Genomic DNA, 19,963 nt, shown 5'->3' on the forward strand with positions numbered 1-19,963 from the left:
CAATAATAAATGTATGTTATACCTTTAAATGTTTCAGTGCTAGGGATACAAAATGTTGCCAGCTAGGAAATCCTTCTGTCTCCCCAGTGTTTAAGTCATACCCATGTCACCTGCTCAACTTAACCCTAGCTCAAAGAAGTCAGAAGCCTTTCCAGGTACTGTTCTCCTCAATAGGAATGGCTCACCGTGTACTCCTAAAGGAAAAAAATCTAGTGCCTTGTTTTTTGAGAGGGAAGGTGGAGGTTTCATTTATGTATGTGTTCAGAGACAAAGTATTCAAAATTCAAAGTAAGTTATTTCCTTTCTCCATCACTAGAATGCAGCAGCAGCAGCAGTGGTGGTAGTATCATCACATTGTTCTGCACTGCCAAATATGATTTATGCCAAGGCTGATCTCTAATTCATGTGCTGTCCCCTGCAAAATGCTCACTCACTATGCAATATAACAAATACTGTCAAATTCGTATTCTTTTGTTCCATGAAATTCTGTATTGTTTCTAACATATTATCATTATTTTGTATTCTCTTTAAAAAAGAAAAAAGGGGAAAAAAAGCAGATTCTTTAATGTTCCTGTACAAAGCCTGATCCCTAACTTCCTTGGGAAAAAAAAAAACAAAACAGAAAAGCTCCGACTCTTTAACTTAACTTCCCTAGGATATAGTCTGTCCCCAAGAGAGGTAGTTAAACCCCAGGCAGCAGCTAAACCCTAGCTCAAAACTGATTTCAATTCTTTATCGATTCCTCTTCAGATATCTCAAAAACTACTACTGACATACTAGTCTATGTGTAGGAATTTTTTTCCCATCTACTTTTTTTGGGGGGCTAGACTTTCCCAATTTGAACAAAATACACACAGAAATTGGCACCTGCTAAAAACAGGAAAAGGAAAAACAAAACCACAAAGAGGTCAATTTAGTTTTCAGAAAGATATACAATGTAAATGTCATACTCTACTCTTTATGAAAAGATTGTCAAGCCCTTAAATTTCAGCCTTTTAAGGGTTAGAAATAAAAAGTTTTCCTTTAAAAGGAGTAAACATTTCTTTAAAAAAAAAAAAAAGTACAGGGTGGGGGAGACAGCTCGGCAGTCTAAGTGCCTACCTGGCCAACGCAAGGACCCAAGTTCGATCCCCAGTACCACAAGCCATGCTGCCCCAGAACCCTAGGCATGCCATGCTGGCTACCAAAACTGGGCTTGGGGGCGCACACCTATAGTCCCAGCTCTGGGAAGGCTGAGAAAGGAAGATCACTACAAGTCTGAGCTGCAATAGCGAGATCCTGTACCAAATAAATGAACAAATAAATGATGACAAAAATTCAGTGAATATTGTCCTGAGTTCCTTTATTCTTAGGAAAAACAGAAATTTTTTTCTTCGCTAATGTGAAGCTTTTTAATGCATTTTACTCTTATGTTTTTTGTTTCTTTTAATGTATTTGGTTGTTACAGGGTTTCACAAAACTCTAGGACTCATGGCACTACTCCTGCTTTCAGCCTTCCCACTGCTAGGATTACAGGCGTGCGCTACCACCCCTGGACTCTGGCTGGCTCAGCTTGTCCTGGGGGCAGGGATGGCATGGCATGTGGTGCAGGGGATAGAACCTCGGCCCCTGTGCTTTTGCCTAAGTTTGCCTAAGCAGGCACTTTAGTCCACTGAGCTACCTCACCAGCCTGCTTTATTTATTTACATTATGCCTTTTTTATGACTCATAGTTCAGAAAAGGTCTTAAATAAGAAAATGGTACAAGTTGGGGCCGGGGAGATGGCTCAGTGGAATAAGCTCTTCCCCGGCAAGCGCAAGGGCCTGAGTTCAAGTCCCAGTCCCACAAAAAAAAGAAAATGGTGTAAGTAATCAAATAGGTATAATAATGAAAAACTACATGAGGGTTTTATTTTGTGAGCTGGTTCCTTGGTAGTACATTTTAAAAGTTACTTCTACGGTAAAAGTAATACATATTTGCAGAATTTATAAAGAGACCTGTCTCCTCATAGTGACAGGTAGATTTAGTCAAACTTCAAACACAAAGGTGCTATAAAACAGAATTCCCCCTAAAAGAGCTGTATATATTAGAAAGTAATGTCCTGTATCTCAAATTAAGAACTGAGAAGTACACATAAAAATCTATTTGACCAACACAAAAATAGATCAAATTTAAGTTAGCCGTTAAACTTCAAGTGATACAATATGCTTACCAAAACAGAATTAGTTATAATGACCAAATCTCTGCCTACTATCTAGGACAGTGATGGTGAACCTTTTAGAGCTTTCAATGAAAACAGATCGCTGCAGTATGTATGCCATAGCTTTGCCACCACTGATCCACAGTAACCTCTACCAAGCCAGGAAAGTATTCTAGATTATAATCTGTAAAATCCAGGTATGGTCATTATCCAAACAGAAAAATCACCTATCAGAAAAGTAAAACAGGAAACATAGAAAAATGAACCCTAAACTCAATCAGGGCTCCACATCACAACAAGTACAATGACACTTGCAAACTAGTAACAATAGAATTTTTATGGTATTCCTAAAAAGTGACCAAGCAACATTTTTAGTTTTGGGATCAGTTTACAAACACACACTCAAGAGTCAACCTGAAGAAGCCCTGGTAGTACTGTGGAAGATAGGCCTGAAAAGTCCTGTTGTAAGCGCACTAAATAAAATGAAAACTATTCACACAATGAGCTAGTAATTTAAGGGTTACATAACACAGACACTTTCAAAAACCTGAGTGCCTGAATTATAATGGCCTTTGAGTAACCTACCAAAAAGAGAACATGAGCATACCAGAGGCTTGCTTTCTCACAACACTGTAAAGGTAATAGGTAGAGGATACACCAGTTATGGGGAGGTGGCATGATATACTGGACAGCAGTCAGCTTTGAAGAGGTAGGCTATAAACTCTGATAGTTCCTAACTGTAGAATCTTTTGTAAACAACCTATCTCTATACACCTCAACTGTCTCATCTATAAATGCAAGTGTTTAGGTCTTAGCAGCATAATAAAGAAAAATCTATAGAAAGTGAGCAATGTTGCCCAGAACAACAGGGTATGGGGTTCAGTAAATGTCTCTACAGCCTGAATGGACTGGCGATGGTACCAGCCCTTTCAAATTAAATGTCAACTAGGGGCCAGGGAGATGGCTCAGTAGAAAAAGCACTTCCCTGGCAAGCACAAGGGTCTGAGTTCAGTCCCTGGTTCCACCAAAAAAAAAAAAATTAAATGTCAACTAATTGACATTTCAAATCTTCCCCAAAGTTACTTAAATATAAAAGAATACATTAAAAATAAACTGTATTAAGTAAGCCATTCTCTCACAAATACTTTAATAAGGTTTCCAATTACCTATCAGCTCTTAGTGCCCACTTAATATCACCTCATTTGAGTAAAAAACTTACTTTCATTTTTGTCATTCTGAACCAAAGAAATTTAATAAGAATAGTAAATGGCACTTGGTGCTGAGCTGTCCTCAATTCTGTTTAGCTCAATGATGTGAAGCACAATGTGGTAGGGTATATAAAAGACAGGTAAAAGCAAAAATGAATTTCCATAACACAACTGACTTTAACCCCAACCAATTTTAAATCAGAAGTGAAGCTCAAGACAACATTTATAGGTAACTATACAATATAATACCCCTAACAACTTAAGGAGCTTCAAATCTAAAGGAACATTTCTATCATATCTACAGCTTTGACACTGAGGGTTTTTGTTCTGTTTCGCAGCACAAAAGTACAGAATCCAGGGCCTTCACACTACATCCCTACCCCACCCAAACTTTTTTGGGAGACCAAGTCTCACTAAGCCCCCTAAATCTTTTGGGCTATGGTTGAAGCTGCATTCCTCCATACCACTGTGAGAGTACTGGGATTATAAGTGTGCACCATCATGCCCAGGTTTTTGAAAGTACATTAAACATAAAAATCCTAAATGGATTCATACAGTGTTCCAATTATTTTCTGAGGCTATTTAGTTCCCCATGTACTATAATGGGTAGAAGGGGAGACACAACCTCTCACAATCACCTACAAACCAAAAAGGCTCTACTGTGATCAGTATGCATGAATGATATCCTATACAAACAATTTCTTTAAATTGCATCTTATCTTGAAATGTTCAAAAACCATCAAATATATCATTTCATCCACATCTACCTCTTCCCCAAAAAAGTATTAGACCTCTTTTATCCATAAAGAGTTGGTTTACAATGGATTTGTGGGTTTAAGTCTCTAGGCAATAGGACCTGTGGATTATAGAAAGAACAAGTATGAAACTACCATTGATTTAACTTTTATGTGAATGAAACTAGATCATGTACACAGAGCAAACACCTCAGCAATCTCCTTTTTAAGAAAAATAAATATATAAAATAATAGAACAGTGCCAATGATATCACATCATATAATCAATGAACACTTGTGAAACTCGGGAAAAATTCAAGAGGCTAAGCACTGTCTGCTATGAAAGACAATCTATCAAGGGCAAGTGAGTTATGAATGAAGGATAAAAAGAAATAAACCTGACCTTATCAACTAAGTCCTAACAACCTAGTTCTAGGTTGATGACTTTACCCCTCACAATAACCATGAGGTAAGAACAATTTTTATGACCATTTTACAGAAGAGAAAACAGAAAACAGTGTAATATTCCCCAGGAAATGTACAGTATTTGTGTGTGTACACCAGGACTGGTGCTCACATGTTTACATAACTTTTTCTCATAGTCACAATATAATGCTTCAATGGACTTTGATAGGAATAGCAATATTGATAAAAGATCAATCAACATCATACATGTTTAAAAATGTGTTTATAGAGAAAATACCAAAGGCAGACATAAATTGTTAACAAAACTGCCAACAGCACAATGCTAAAATCTAGTTGAAGTATTTACAAATAATCACATGTGAATGAATACAGCATATGGAAAAAAACAGATTAAAGTAAGTTCGAGACATCGGCTTCCTAGGTTAAGTAAACTCTCTAAAGATTCTTTGACAAATCAACTATAAAAGCAGAGCTTATCAAAGTTCTTCCTAAGTCAAAAAGGCTTTTGCCTTCATTTTCTCTATCAGTATTAATACTTTCACCAGACAGAAAGATAAAAAACTACATCTCTATACGTGACCTAGTCACCACAAGCCACAGAAATCTATCAAAACTAACATTTACCTAACTTCTTTTTTTTGTTGTTTTTAAATGTATTTGGTATAGGATCTGCAGAGTCCGTAGGGTCTCACTATGTAGATCAGACTAGTAGTGATTCTCCTGTTTTCAGTCTTCCACTAGCTGGGATTACTTACAGGTTCGCTAACACCCTCAGCGCACCCCGGGGGCACGCCAGGGATCAGACTGCTGCACTCTGCCTAAGCAGGTGCTTTAGTCCACTGATCTATCTGGCCAGCCCTTCCTTATCTTCATGACACTAGGTTGAAAGGAATCTGTTGTATGATCTGCAAATGCAAGAATCTGCTCTGAGTTAGGCATTAATGACTGCCTTGTCTTTGTCTCGGACTACAATTCAGCTTGGTCTTTTAGAACCTGATCTTTTCTCTCTTTCCTCATGTCAGAGAAAGGAAATGCCATCTTTACTATTGCTCAGATAAACACCATCAGTCATGCTTGCCTGTTGGCTCACCTTCGTTCTCAACTCACATGCATACAACCCATTAGCAAAACCTACTGGGTTTACCAACACTAGCACCCTGGTCCCAGACCAAACTTCCATTCCAGCTCATCTCATCCATATAACTGTTCTGTTCCCCTATGTTGTCTCCATGCCTTGCCTTTGACCCACGAAAGGGCATGAACACTGCTTTCAACATAAAGCATCAAACAAGCCTCTGGTCTGGCTGTTCTCTATGCAGAAAATACTACTCTAATTTCCACAAAACTGGGACCCTCTCCTTTTAGGTTTTTCCTCAAAAATAACCTCACTATCTCAATCCTTTAACATACTACACAATTTATTAGTGTTTAGTCTGTCTCCTTGCTACCAAAATGTAAAAACTCCATACAGAGACATTCTGATCTACACTGTTCATGGATATGGTCTGTGACTAAATGTTACCTAAGTACACTTCATCAAGATTGTTACATTTCTGCTATTGTGAACAATCACTACCAAGTGCTTTGTAAACAATGATGGTAGACTAAAAAGGGCAAGAAGAAATAAAGCATCTCCCTCCTCTAATCTCAAACAGTTTATTATAACTGAGAATGGAATGACAAAGGTAAATGAGACTAGTCAGGAAAGACTTTGGTTCAGATAAAAATTTTTACTCCATGACTCAGTGCACATCTCCCTACTTGCCCACCCCACTTTCCTTCACTGTACACACTCCATTTAAAGATGGGTTCCAAGTTTTGGTGCCGCTTTCTCTGTGCATGTGTCTTGCCTGCTGGCTGTTACTTCAGAAGGGCAGTTCAACCTACAGTCCTTCAGCTGAAGTGAGCAAGTAGAAGACAACCAAGCTTCCCGCTGATGGCCATAAAGAATTTCTCCCTTCTCCACACTACCCTTCAATGTTCCAACAAAACTAAGCTATTTGTTGTATTATTTGCAGAGGAGGAGTATTGAGTATTGAACTCAGGGCCACATACATGTTAGGCAACTGCTCTATCACTGAGTTACACCTCCAGGTTCAAAAAGTTAAACTAGCATTTACCAAGCTCCAAGTGCCATGTACTATTTTTACACTACATGTATAAGCTTCAATAATCCTCACAAAAAAACTCAAGCACAGACACAGTCCCAATTTACAAATGAGAAAAGTGAGGACATTTCAGTGGATGACTGAACACAAGAACATCCTATAAAGATGAAGAATGTCTCTTAAACACTGTTTAGAAGGTATATACACAACCACACTCCAGAAATAAACACAAGTCAGAAAAAAAATCTAATCTGACATAGAAGAAATGATGCAGTATCATTTGCAATTCCCTAACACAACAATGTAATGATTATAACGGATGTTCCACCTCTACAGCACAGTCACATATGCTTCAATGTGATGCTATCCCCAGAACAATCTAAGTACTCTTGTGAAACAAAACCTAAACCTAACCAAATTTCAACCTATCAGTTTACAGAAAAACCTGAACTAGGACACTATATAAAACACCAGAAGTGATAAAATAAATCCAGATGGGGGGTGGTGTGAGACTTGAGTAAATACAACCTGTAGATCTTATCTGGTTTCTGATTCACATGCAACTGTAAAGACAATTCAAGGAATCTGAACATGGATACCAGAAGTTAAGAAATTGGGTCAGTGTGTCACAAAGGTACTATGTATGATTGTCTTTGAAAGTCCTTAACTTTTAGGTAGAGGCTAAACCTTTTTAGGTGAAAAGATATACCTGTTTGCTTTAAAGTAGGTTCCAGCAATAACCAATTCAGAATCACCAACAGATGCTAAATCCAGGGGATGATTGTTTGGAGACAAAAATATTCAGTTTAAAGTTTGTTACTCCATACATCATTTAGTACAATAGGTACATTTACAATGGGGCTATATGTAGTGGACATCAAAACCAAATGACTACCCAACACTCCCAACAGTACACAAACCAATTTCCCTATATTTCTACCAATAATGTTTAATTTATCTTTAATCATGAGAAAGCAACTACTGTATAGACACGCCTAAGTGTGGGGTTCTGCAGAATGCAAGGACCTCTTCAAAGTGCCATTCTTTAATGGGAAAAGTTTTAGAACTATTAAGGGAGTGTAAACAACTAAATGTATGAACTTTGAATGCTGGATTTTAAAAAACAAAATGAAGCTGAAGTTCCAAAATGAACACACTATTTTATAATATTATATCAACATCAATTTTGAGTGAAGTTTATGTTGTGCTTAAGAAAAGGCCTTTCTTCATAAGGCACGTCAAGATGCCTGCAACTACAAATGGTACAAAAAATATAAAACAAAACTGGTTAAGTTCTAACAGTGAGCTAGACAAAGTAAACAAGCATTAAATGAGCTGTTCATATTAACACTTAGAAATTTTAAACACAATGAGAAAATGCAGTAAAATTGGTAAAACACTGATTAACTACTGAAGCTGACTGATGGGTCCAATATGGACACTTATTAAATCTATGTATTTTTATATATGCCCGAGTCTCAATTATCACTTTTATAAAATGGGGAGGGGGAAAATATGCCTCAAGGCAAAATTAAGGTAAGACTACTAGACCAAAAAGTCTCAGAAAAAAATTAACAATTATATAAGGATCCAAGATATAGCTCAAGGGCATTAAGTACCTGCCTGGCAAGCACAAGGCCCTGAGTTTAAAAAAAAAAAAAAAAAAGCCAATTATATATCCTGCCAATTCTTTTGAGTAAAGCTTTCAGAAGACCTTAAAAAAAAAAGTTCTCTGGAATGAGTACACGTTCATACAACCACTCCAACACTCCAAGGCCCCTGCATGTTCCCACCCTGCCGCCCAGTAATCACTCAATTTTGAGCACCATAACCAAAATGGAACTTGCCACATTCTGTCCCTTTCTTCTACTTTTCTTCATAGCATTTGCTAGTTCATCTCTGTTACCACAATGTATACACCAGGAACACTATATTTACCACTGTATTATCCCAAACACATGATAATGTCAGTGTCTAGCAGGTATCCAAAATAGATATAACTATTTCAGTTTGAAGAGACTTTAACTACTATGCACTATAGCATAAATTTTTTACAAACAAAATTAACAAAGGCATGGCTAGCTCAAGGTTGTCTTAAAAGCCCAGCTTAGTCATTTACACACCATTTAAGTTCAATTTGCTCATTCATAAAATGTTAATCATACTAACCCCTAAAAGATTAAGATTCAAAAAGGGGGGTAATGCTGTTACATATTTACACATGTACATAAAAGTCCCCACTCAAATAATCACTGTGGTAATTACTACCACTCATCTATCTTTCCTTATTAGAGGCAAAACACCCAACTAGGTCAATTTTGTGGTTCATATTCATGTTTTTTGTTTTTGTTTTTGTTTCTATCCTACTTGGTTCCAACATTATGTTCCTAGAAAAACCGTTCCTAGAACAGATACTAGTTTTTCCTCATTTTTAACTTGACCAAGGCAGAATATGTAAACCTAAGCATCTTCTTGGTAAACCAGATTCTAACTCTCCCAGGAAGCAAAGTCATAAACACATCTTGAAACTGGATCCTTCCTCAAGAAAATAACTTTGGCAAGAAATTTTTAAAGGGCCAGGGAGATGGCTCAGAATAAGCGCTTCCCTGGCAAGCTCAAGGGCCTGAGTTCAATCCCCGCAAAAAAGCAATTTCTAAAACTTCATTTCCCCCCCAAGATTTGGAGAACAAGGTTTTTCAAAAAATTAAATGCATGTATGGGGATAGGGGGACCAAATAAGCTAACTTTAACAGTGTGTGAAAGGACTGGTAGAAAATATGCACTGGACTGAACCTTAGAAAACGAACATATACCAGCATTGTATATTACAAACACAGCTAAATTTTTCCTGTTGTGTTTCAGATAGAACATCCTAAAAATTACAAGCAGTGCCCACTGACTCTGTCCTAATCAGAAATATTCAAGAAAACAACACAAGGAAAACTGTTTTTTTTCACTTTCTCTTATACACAGATTGAATTTGCAAAGTTCAGTCCACACATGAGAATGGCATTCCTGGGATGCCAAAGGTCCACTGGCATGGACTTTCTCTGAAAGAAATTTGGTATCTCAAAGTATTAGGCTGATCAAATTATATTATATGGTAAATGTTAAATTTTAAAAATTTATTACAATGAAAACAGCCACTAACTCCCCTCAAAATACAACCCACACACTTCAAATACATCCCATCCTTCTTGCCACTTTCTGAAGCAGTTCTGGAAGTCCTCTTTCATATCTTTATGATGTGACAAAGAGACAATGAATGCTGCTGTCAAGTGGCATCTAATGCAAAGGCTCATAAAAACATGAAGGTGTCCTCCTCCACCTTAGTAACCAGATCTGGCACCATACGACTGACTTGTGACTCTTCCCAAAGTCAAAACTATGTTGTGAAGGATGAATGTTTTCAATAATTTCAGGACATGAAGGCAGCCACAGCAGCAGAACTAAAAACATTCAGAAAGACTCCCAGATCTCATTCAGAAAGCACCAACAACAATGGGATAAGTATCTGAAACAAGGAGGTATTCTAAGGACTAATATCAATGTATACTTTACTGTAACTTTTAAAAATTTTTAAAAAATTTAAACATTTACTATGTTTTTTGATCATACTTCATACTCCACATAAATGTTTTCTCTTGACTGCTAACAAAACAAAGGCAAGCAGTATTACAAAAGAGTAACGGAATGACTAGGGCATTTATGTAAAAAGAGCCACACAACTTAAGAAGCAAACAAAATTAACTACACCTGATAAAAAGCTTACCCACAAATAACAGCTTTTACTCACCAACATAAACTGAATCAAAACCAGTACTGGACACACGGTTTATACTCATAATTCACAAATAGGGCACCTGAACACAAACTAAAAACAGTGAGGTCAACAGCTGATTCTGCACTTTTTAATACAAGTGAGGACTACATGTTTTCCACAAAAGCCTCCAGTGTAACACCACATTTTTCTTTATCACAATAATAAGTTCTCCAACTAGACTACAGACACAGCAATCTGGCTATAATAGCTGCATTTGAATTCCTTCTCCTGACAAAAATCAAAGCATTTCTAGCCAGGGTAGATGGCATCAAGGAGAACATTTTAAAAACTGAAGTCTAAATAAAAACAAAACCATGAACTCTTGATTCTGGTGCAGAAGTGGCTAAGTGCCAGTTTAGTTTATGTTTTCATTTGCCATTTCATTTTTAACCTCTTATCTATACCAGTCTCTGCTAAGGTATTCCCAAGGTGGGTAGGATTCCTTTAACTAGGGCACTGCAATCATAATAAAATCAGTTGCAGTGGAAGAACTGGACCAAAAGATAAGAGAACAACCTGAATCTGGGTTTTAAATTAGCAATTTGCTGCTTGGTTTTGGGAGTAGGAGCAGGGAAGGGGGAAAAAAAAAAAAGGAGAAGTAATGATATAACTTGGTTTGTACATGAACCCTAGTCAAAACAAAACAAAAAAAAAAAAAAAAAAATCACAATCTCCTTATTCTAGAAAGCTGAATTTTTTTAAACTTAATTTCCAGGGATCATGGATAATAAGTCACTATTTCTGCTTCTACGCAGTATTTCAAATCCCTAAATTCTTAAGATATACAAATCAAATTCATATAATACATGCTAAAATAAGCAACTTAGACATTTGAAGCATACTATGAATACCTATTTCTGATGGCTTAAAACTGTCATCTCATACTTCAGTCATGTGCAACCCTTTGAATCCTGTATGTACACTTTAGCCTACGTGGATAACCATTATCAAACAGTCCAAAATAGAGATTGTTATTACTTTGAAGAATTGAAGCCAGGTCCTGATAGTGTAAACCTGTAATCTCAGCACTCTGGGAAGGTGACACAGGAGGATAATAAATTCAAGCCAGTCTGGGCAACTGAGCTACTCAGTGAGACACCATGACAAAATAAATAAAAATGAGCTCAGGAGAGGCTCAGTGTAAATGTTCTAGGTTTTATCCCCAACTACAAAAACAAACAAAAAACACAAAACATGCTTGCATGCTACTGGCTGCTATTAGTCTTACTGTAAATCAATAAATCAATCACTGGCTAAAGAGATGGGTTTTGTCAATGGAAATACAGCCAATTATCTAAATCAGAAAATTACAAAATGAGGACTGGGGATACAGCTCAGCAGCACAGTGCCTGCCTCTCAAGTATGAGGTCCTGAGTTTGATTCCGAGTTCCAAAAAACATAAAAAGAAAATTACAAAATGAGAGCCAGGGCTGGGGAGATGGCTCAGTAGGATAAGTGCTTGACTGGCAAATGCAAGGATCTGAGTTCAATCCCCGGTTCCGCAAAAAAAAAAAAAAAAAAAGGCCGGGGAGATGGCTCACTGGAATAAGCGCTTCCCTGGCAAGCGCAAGGGCCTGAGTTCAATCCCTGGTTCCGCCAAAAATAATAAATAAAGTAAAATAAAAAACTAAATGGCAACAAAAGCCACAGAAGGGACTTATCAAAATGAGAGCCATATCTGACTTAACAGATTCATTTCACTTGGTCCATGGCACATAAATATTTCTGAACTAGGGCTGGCCAAATAGCTCAGCAGATTAAAATACCTGCAAGCAGGCACAGGGGCTAGGGGTTCGATCCCCGGGCCTGCCGTGCTGGCCCCATCCCTGGAGTGCGCTGAGACTGGGCATGGTCTATAATTCCAGCTCTTAGTAGGCTGTAAACAGGCAGATCACTGCAAGTCCAATCTAGTAGTGAGACCCTGAACACCCTGTAGACCCTCCCCTAAAAATACAGATACATATATTTCTGAACTACTTATTCGGATATCTTAAAAACCAAATTCCTATAAAATCTGGATTTCTAGTGCAAAGTCTGTGAAACCAAGCCCACACATGGTAGGTAATAGTGTGGAGTGGTAAACACCAACATCACAACCCAAATATTGAGCAAAAACTATTTCAGTTTTGAGACAATCATCTGAAGTCTTATCAGCAAATAACGGAAGACTAAGCAGTGAAGCTCAGAAATGGCCTGAGATCACAAAGCCACTCTAATGATATACTAAATACTTACAATTTCATGGTCATGTTATGACTTTATCTTCAAAAGCCCTGCAGTAAGGACTATACCCACTTAACAGATGAGGAACTGAGGGACTAAAATTTGTTAAGGTGCTAAGAGATAGTGCTAGGACCCAAAACCTCTAAAGCTCTTTCTGATCTTCCAATGCCAATTCTTTATTTGTTCCTCCATAACACAACCAGAATCTTCACTTGTGATTTTATATTGTTCTATCCGCTTAGGGGAAGAAAAAAAGTCAGAGCACACAGTGAAGCGCAATTCTTCATAGCCAAAACCATCATATTCAAACAAAAAACCATACATACACACTTTGAACATTTTACACACATTTAACACACAAATGTATATTCATATGCCAACTTTATCATAGGGGCCAAAGCCCTTGGAGACCGGTATTGATGATTTGGAGTTTCCTGCAAATTGAAAATTCTTCTGCTTGATCTAAGCCATCTACAAAATCACCAACCACGATTTCCACTTTGAGTTTTGTTACAAGTAGAAAGCTTTGTTTAAAAGATCCTTGTACAGCAGTCTACATACCAAATTCTATACCATTACTCTTCCTCATAAACTTTTAGTTATTTCAGACATATCTAATTTAAGCCATTACTTAAGCAACTCACCTTTTATCAATTCTTTCCAAAGGTTAGAAGTTGGTTTTCAGGGAAAATAAATTTTCTTCACATTCATTTCATCAGGTCACACGATATTCAAGTTACAAAAATATTATCTACCATAGAATAGTCTTGGAAATCAACGCTTCTGGGAGACACAACTCACCTAGTCCAGTAAAGTGCACCAACTTGAGAGAAACCTACCAACACAAGAGGTCAACGCTCTATATCATAACAAAGAACTGTTACAGGGTTCAGAGTAGTAGTAAGCCTTACGACAGCTGAGTATCCACAATATACAAAAAGCACTAAAGACAAAAAAAAATTTAACCTCAAGAATTCTAACCTAGCGAAGATACATTCACAAATTGTTAATACAAAGTATTAACAACGTGAGAGAAAACACTATGCAAAGTAAACATGACCCTATATGCCAAATGTCCTACTTTTTTCTTTTTTTAATGTATTTGGTACAGGGTCTACAGGGTCTCATTACACAAACCAGACTCAGTGATCCTGTTTTCAACCTCTCAAGCCCTGGAATTACAGGCACATACCAACATGCCCGGTCCCAGTTATCATCTCAACACATGCCAGGGCAGGGCCAGCGCAGCAAGACAGGAATGGAACCTGGTCCCTGTGTCTGCCTAAGCAGATGCTTTAATCCAGAGCTATATGGCTGGCCCCAAATGTCCTCTTTTAGGTCTTTAGTAAGTTAAAAATGAATTTAAGGTAGGTCTTCCTGGAGGTGATACGGAAAGGGAGTACACTGGTGATGTAAGAAATCAAAGAAACTAAAACAAATTTTAAAAAAAATAAATCAAAGAAACTAAAGGCAAATGGTATATCCGGGTGCTGCAGCAGCTTTGTTTATTCAGTATATGTAATGGAGAAGGTATGACATTGAATGATGAAGTTTAAAAAACAGGTTGAGCCAGCATGGTGGCACACAACTGTAATTCCAGCTTTTCTGTAATCCATACACTTAGAAGGCTGAAGCAGGAGAAATCCAAGTTCAAGGCCATCCTGTCTCAAAAATTAAAAGGGGGAAGGTGCCTAAGTCTATGCAACAGCACTTATCTAGCATGTGCAAGACTATGGGTTTAATCTCTCCAGAAGCAAAAAAATAAAGGATGGAATCATACCAAAAGCCTCATTCTAAATGGCTTTGAGAAAGAAATGTGAAGTAATTTGGCAATGGTATTTCAGCATGGAAACTGGAAAGCCTTCCCTACGTAACACTTATTTCCTTGTTAAAAATATGTCTCGGTTAATTATTTTGAAGTATCTCAAGAATATGTTTGTACTACAAGTGTATTTGTGGGTATTTACTGCTCTCCCTTCAGCAGTACATTAGGGCCCAGCTTAGAAACTGCAAGTCTCAGATAGATAGATAGCTCAACTAAGGCAGAGAAGATACTACATGGATTGAGACTACAGGAACAAAAAGTGGATTTGTCCAGCCCCAGATAACAGAAGAGAAGCATTAAACAGAAATAAGCAAAGCACTAACAGAGGAATGTTTTGGGTGAGGTAACTCACCAAATTTCTGAACCATCTAGCAGGCTATCACTAGCACAGAAGACAGTGGGAAAAGCCAGAGCTGTCAGTTCATTAGAAAAATAGCAAATCATCCATGAGATAGTAAAGTGTAAAACAGAGAAGAGGTGGGATCAAATAAGAAAATAGCACCATTGAAACACAAGAGAAAGGCTGAATACTGAGACAAGCAAATTTCTCCTAAATGGCCAGATAATAAACATAAATGAAACAGGCTGGGTCCTGATACGACACATCATTCACAAACTAAGACATTTCAATTTATAAGTTTGATTTTTTTTTTTTTTCTAATTGTAAAATCCTTTCTTGGCTCATAGGCCATAGAAATACAGGTGTCTGCTTGGACCTGGCATGTAAGCCAGTTTGTCAACTCCAAGAGTAACAATATAAAAAGACTAGATTAACTGGCCTTTTCCAGACTTCTGAGCAGTTTTCCTTCAAATACATAGACTTACCATATTCTCATTTAATTCCTGACATTTGACTACCTTAAGAGATAACTACAAGAGTTGATAATGCCTGTTGGTTTAAGAATACTGCTTCTTAAAAGTATTAAAAAGAGCTACTTGTTATCTCAAACAGATAAACTCGTGAGTATATCAGAAATTAATTCTAACACAAAGCCAGTAAGTGAAAATAGAATTGCAACAAATACTTATTATACATGAGTAATCATAGCACATTTCATTCCTTTTCTACCCTTTGTTCCTTCCTGATGTGAAGCCAAATTTCTGTATTCTCATTTTCTTTTACATGAGTTATACCTGTACTAAAAAGGTAACAATGGCAACAGTTTTTTTTTAATTGCTTAAAAATTTAGCTCACTGCTTTTGAACATTTAAAGGTAATTTTATGCTCAAAGTGAGATGATTCAATTAACTATATAAATACTGGACACACTGTAAGATTTTAAAAACCTATCAATATCAATATTGAATGTGCAAGTCATGAACAAAAAAAAAAAATTAAGGCAGAATGTCAATGTCTGACAAGCAGTCTCCATACATACAAACCATATATGATGAGAAGGACTCCTTACCCCCAAGCCACTCCTTGTACCTTAGCTGTAGCTCAGGGGCAGGAACAGGACTCCTTCTTCAATCACTTGCTGCGGCAATAAGCTGTAACCCAAGAAAACTTTAATACCAAATGAAAGTACAACATTGTCCACAAGGCTCACACTTTTCATTACCGGATAACTATTTTACATTGTCTTGTTTCACACAAAGCACAAAGACAACACCACAAACAATATGAACTAAGGTGTTCAGGGAAGGCCCATGACATAAAAGACTGACCTGTCATCTGGCACTAGAAGCTGCTTTCATTTGCACTCGTCTCCCATCAACTAACAGCACAACTTTCACTATTTCCTACTTGGCAAATTTTGTCAAGCAAGCCAAGCTACAATGCATAGGTTGGCTAGCCATTATTCATGGAGTTCTTTACTACCCTGCACTTCCAAAAGGTATCTAAAAGCAACGATTTTATAGGTAGTACTTGCAGAATATCCTTAGTTGCATACAATTCTAGAATAAACAAACTATGGCCAGATTTTCTAATCAAAGTTTCAGTGAAAAGAAACAAACTTGACCTCCGAACCAGAAGACTACTTTCTACATTTTAAAAACTAAACTACCACTATACTTTTCTGAATCGAAGTAAAACCAGGTCATAAGTTAAACTCAAATTGCATCATAAAACTCCTTACAAATAACTTCAACTGGTTATATTAAACTATAATGTATCATGTTTTTCAATGAAATAAGAAATACATACTAAACACAGTAACATATTTTAACAAGAATTTAAAATTTCCCAAGTACCTATTTTTCTACTATAAAAACACAGAAGAGAATATGTAAATGCTACTTCATTGCATTCATTTAGCAATTGAGCTAATTATTTAAACCATTCTCACTTTAAAATTTCTAAATGATGATTTCAGAAAAAAAGGTATTTCTCAGGGCTTTTACAAATCTATGCCAACTGTGATCATCTCATAAGCAAACAGAATAAGGCATGATAATTAAAGTGTCCCTAACCAAAGTTTATGTACACAGATTTTCTCCTCAAAATTCTTCCTATATTAATCCTAGGTTTTGTAGATTTCTCCACAATGTGTGGAGTTATCGCTCATGTACTAGAAATCAGCTTTTACCTAAGTGAAATTAAATATCAATCTCTAAAATTTAATTACAAAACAAAATCAGAGATTACCAGCCATTTTCCCGACTCACAGGAAGCAATTCAGAAGTTGTATCAGAGCTCACCCACCTTCTCTCCTGGCCACCTGAAAGCTCCCAACGCAGGGGACAGGTGGAGGAGAGCACTCACCATCTCACAGGTAATCCTTTTCTTTCTCAGTTGTTAGAAAAGGTCTTCCTCTTATTGAGATGAGACTGGTATTATGAAGTCTTGGTCTTTGCAGCTATGTCTTTCCACAAGTAGTGAATAAAACTCTTCTGATGCTATTTGATGTGGGGGTAATAGGACTTCCAAAATCTTTATTCTGGAGACTCTTCTACAAATATGGTCTAAGCAACCACTTTTTCAAATGACTTGTCATCACCTTCATAGCCCTGGTTTCACAATATTCATTACTTCACTTTGTTATTTTGGGATGTACACTTTTACCTACTATTTACGTTAAAGTAAGAATAGGGAGAATACAGAAATCACAACTTTTTTATACAGACACATAAAAACTCAATCTAAATGATACCTGCAAATAAGAGTTCTTTTGGGGCAGACTAGTATCTACATTCACAAATCAGTAAGTTGAACAAAACAGATTCATAACCAGTTCTCAACTGCAAAATGAGAAAAAGATGGCATTGAACTTCTGAGTGACTAAAATTCACACCATCAGGAAGTACTTACTCCATATACTACAGCTTGGTACCTTTCCATGTGAACTCCCACAAGTGATTTTGCTACAGTAGAGATGTTGTAAATCTCAACATGTATCTTTCTCTTAATGTAAAAATTCACTGAGCTCAGTATTAAAAAGCACACACAGAGATTAATCAAAATAAAATAATGGAGGTACACAGGGAGAACAAACACAGCCCCTCCCCCCAAAGAGAACAGGAATGCTCTTTAGGCAGACAACAAACAAAAAATGTCTGGGAGTGTAAGCAAATGCTCAGCTAAGCTCTCCTATATCCGCTATAAAATTAACTGCTATATTTCCTCAATTCCAAGACACACACATGATTAAAGGGTGAACACTATCAAAGGGCTTCACTGTTAAGTAAATGTCCCAGAATCTAAAAACAAGAGATGCAACTTAGAATTGAGGATTACAGATGGCTTTCCTTCAACAGTAACACCAACTGCCTCTGCTTGGAAATCAGGTTTCCTTAGATCCTGCTAAAGGTGGTCAAGCTGCATGACTCTGTGAACCAAACAAATCCAGTGCAAACTTTCATTCATTTTTCCCCAAGTATTCATCGGAGTTAGAATAAATTTTCCTAAATAGAAAGCAATCAAAATCGTTATCTGTTCATCTCTTCTTGTTTCACATTTACAACTAGTTTGTTTAGAGATAAGTTTTGAACAAAAACGTGAGTTTACTTAGGTCAAGAATCCCAAAACAATCTCAACACTTCTTATCTACTGCCATGGGTGCCTCTTCCTCCTTCTCCTGCTCCTCCTCCCTTGCCGGGAGTTCTTGATTATCTATAGTTTTTTTGGCCCCTGTCCTAAGGCAAGGATTTCAAGGAAGGTATTTATTATTTTAACCAATAGAAATTTGGCTTGTCTGAACTAGAGTAAAAATTGTATGCTCCAACGAAGACTGAATTCTGGGGTGTTACAGTATACAAAACAATACCAGCACATGGTGAAAAAAATAATTTAATCAATATACTTGCAGCCTTTTCAACCAGAGCGCAGCAGTCTTCATTTCAAGGTTTTACGGAAAGAACAAATATGCCTACACACTGCCTCTTCAGTGATCACCTGCTATCTCCCTAAGACAAGAAGGTAAACAACAGGAATTTCAGCAATTTCCGACATTTCCCAGATTCTGTAACATTACCTAAAAAGCAGTTAGAGGAAAGGATAGAAGAATCTCCACTTAATTAAAAATGTTTCCACTCTAACTTGCTTTCCTCCCCCATTGTTCCTATCCTTTTTAAGCAATATATCCTGCCTGGTAGGAGAAGGAAGGCCAAGGAAGAGAACCATCAAGAGGATACATACAATCTTCTCCCAAATGCAGGGAGAGCAAGCTTGAGGACACAAAGGCATGCCTGACCAGCATTCTCTGGACCTGATCAGACACCCCTGGTGTCTCTTCTCAGCTGACCCCGTGCAAAGCACACTTTCTAACAATCTCTTGCTCCATGATTGCTGTTTTTTCATTAAGAGTTTAGAACCATGATCTCAGGCTTAAGTTCAAACAAACTCCGGTACTCTTCGAAAATAACCCAACACCTAATTCAAACATAAAATGTGTAACATCCTTAGAGCTGTAGGAAAAAATGCTATGTTTCCAAAGTTAAGACGAGGGACGACGATTATCATTTTATTGTAGCCGGTAGGGAATGGAGGGAGAAGAGCATACACCACACTACATTACCGAATTCTCGGAAGAATGGGGTTTTCGGCGACGACTTGAGGAGTGCCTGACCACAACAGAGGATGAAGAGCTGCCTTCAGCCGCCGACCCCTGTCCTCGGCCGCGCCATCACCTGAAGTGAACGGGCTGCTGGTTCGCTTACCATCCCTCCAAATCTGAAAGCCCCTACCTCAAAAGCAATCAAAAGCTGGGGGGAGAAAAGTCTTCGCAAGGCAGGCGCAAGCAAGGCCACAACTTGGGATGAATGAAACCGGGCTAAGGGCACCGGGAGCAGGATTTTCGCTGAAGTCAGAAAAAGAGAAGTCAAAGATTTTTTTTTTTTTTTCAACGTGAGAGCGGTTACAAGCGAATGAGGTCGTAAACTGCACAAACACACTTTGGATGAAGGTTTTATTGAACGCGGGGGCTGCGGGGCGGCCGGCGGGCGGGCGATCCGGCGGGCAGGCAGGACGGAGCGGGCGGCGGGGCCGGCGACGAGC

The 19,963-nt window shown here is 37.6% G+C and overlaps 2 protein-coding genes across 2 annotated transcripts in view; both read right to left on the minus strand.

Annotated features, from left to right (window-relative positions):
* Positions 1 to 19,963, minus strand: part of Mrps6 (mitochondrial ribosomal protein S6) — a 71,230-nt gene that overhangs the window by 50,679 nt on the left and 588 nt on the right. The window lies entirely within an intron of this gene.
* Slc5a3 (solute carrier family 5 member 3) overlaps positions 1 to 19,963 on the minus strand; it is a 33,386-nt gene that overhangs the window by 12,983 nt on the left and 440 nt on the right. The gene's annotated exons all lie outside the window — the stretch shown is intronic.

Source organism: Octodon degus, unplaced genomic scaffold (assembly GCF_000260255.1).
Source record: "Octodon degus isolate 3935 unplaced genomic scaffold, OctDeg1.0 scaffold00225, whole genome shotgun sequence".
Taxonomy (NCBI): Eukaryota; Metazoa; Chordata; class Mammalia; order Rodentia; family Octodontidae; genus Octodon; species Octodon degus.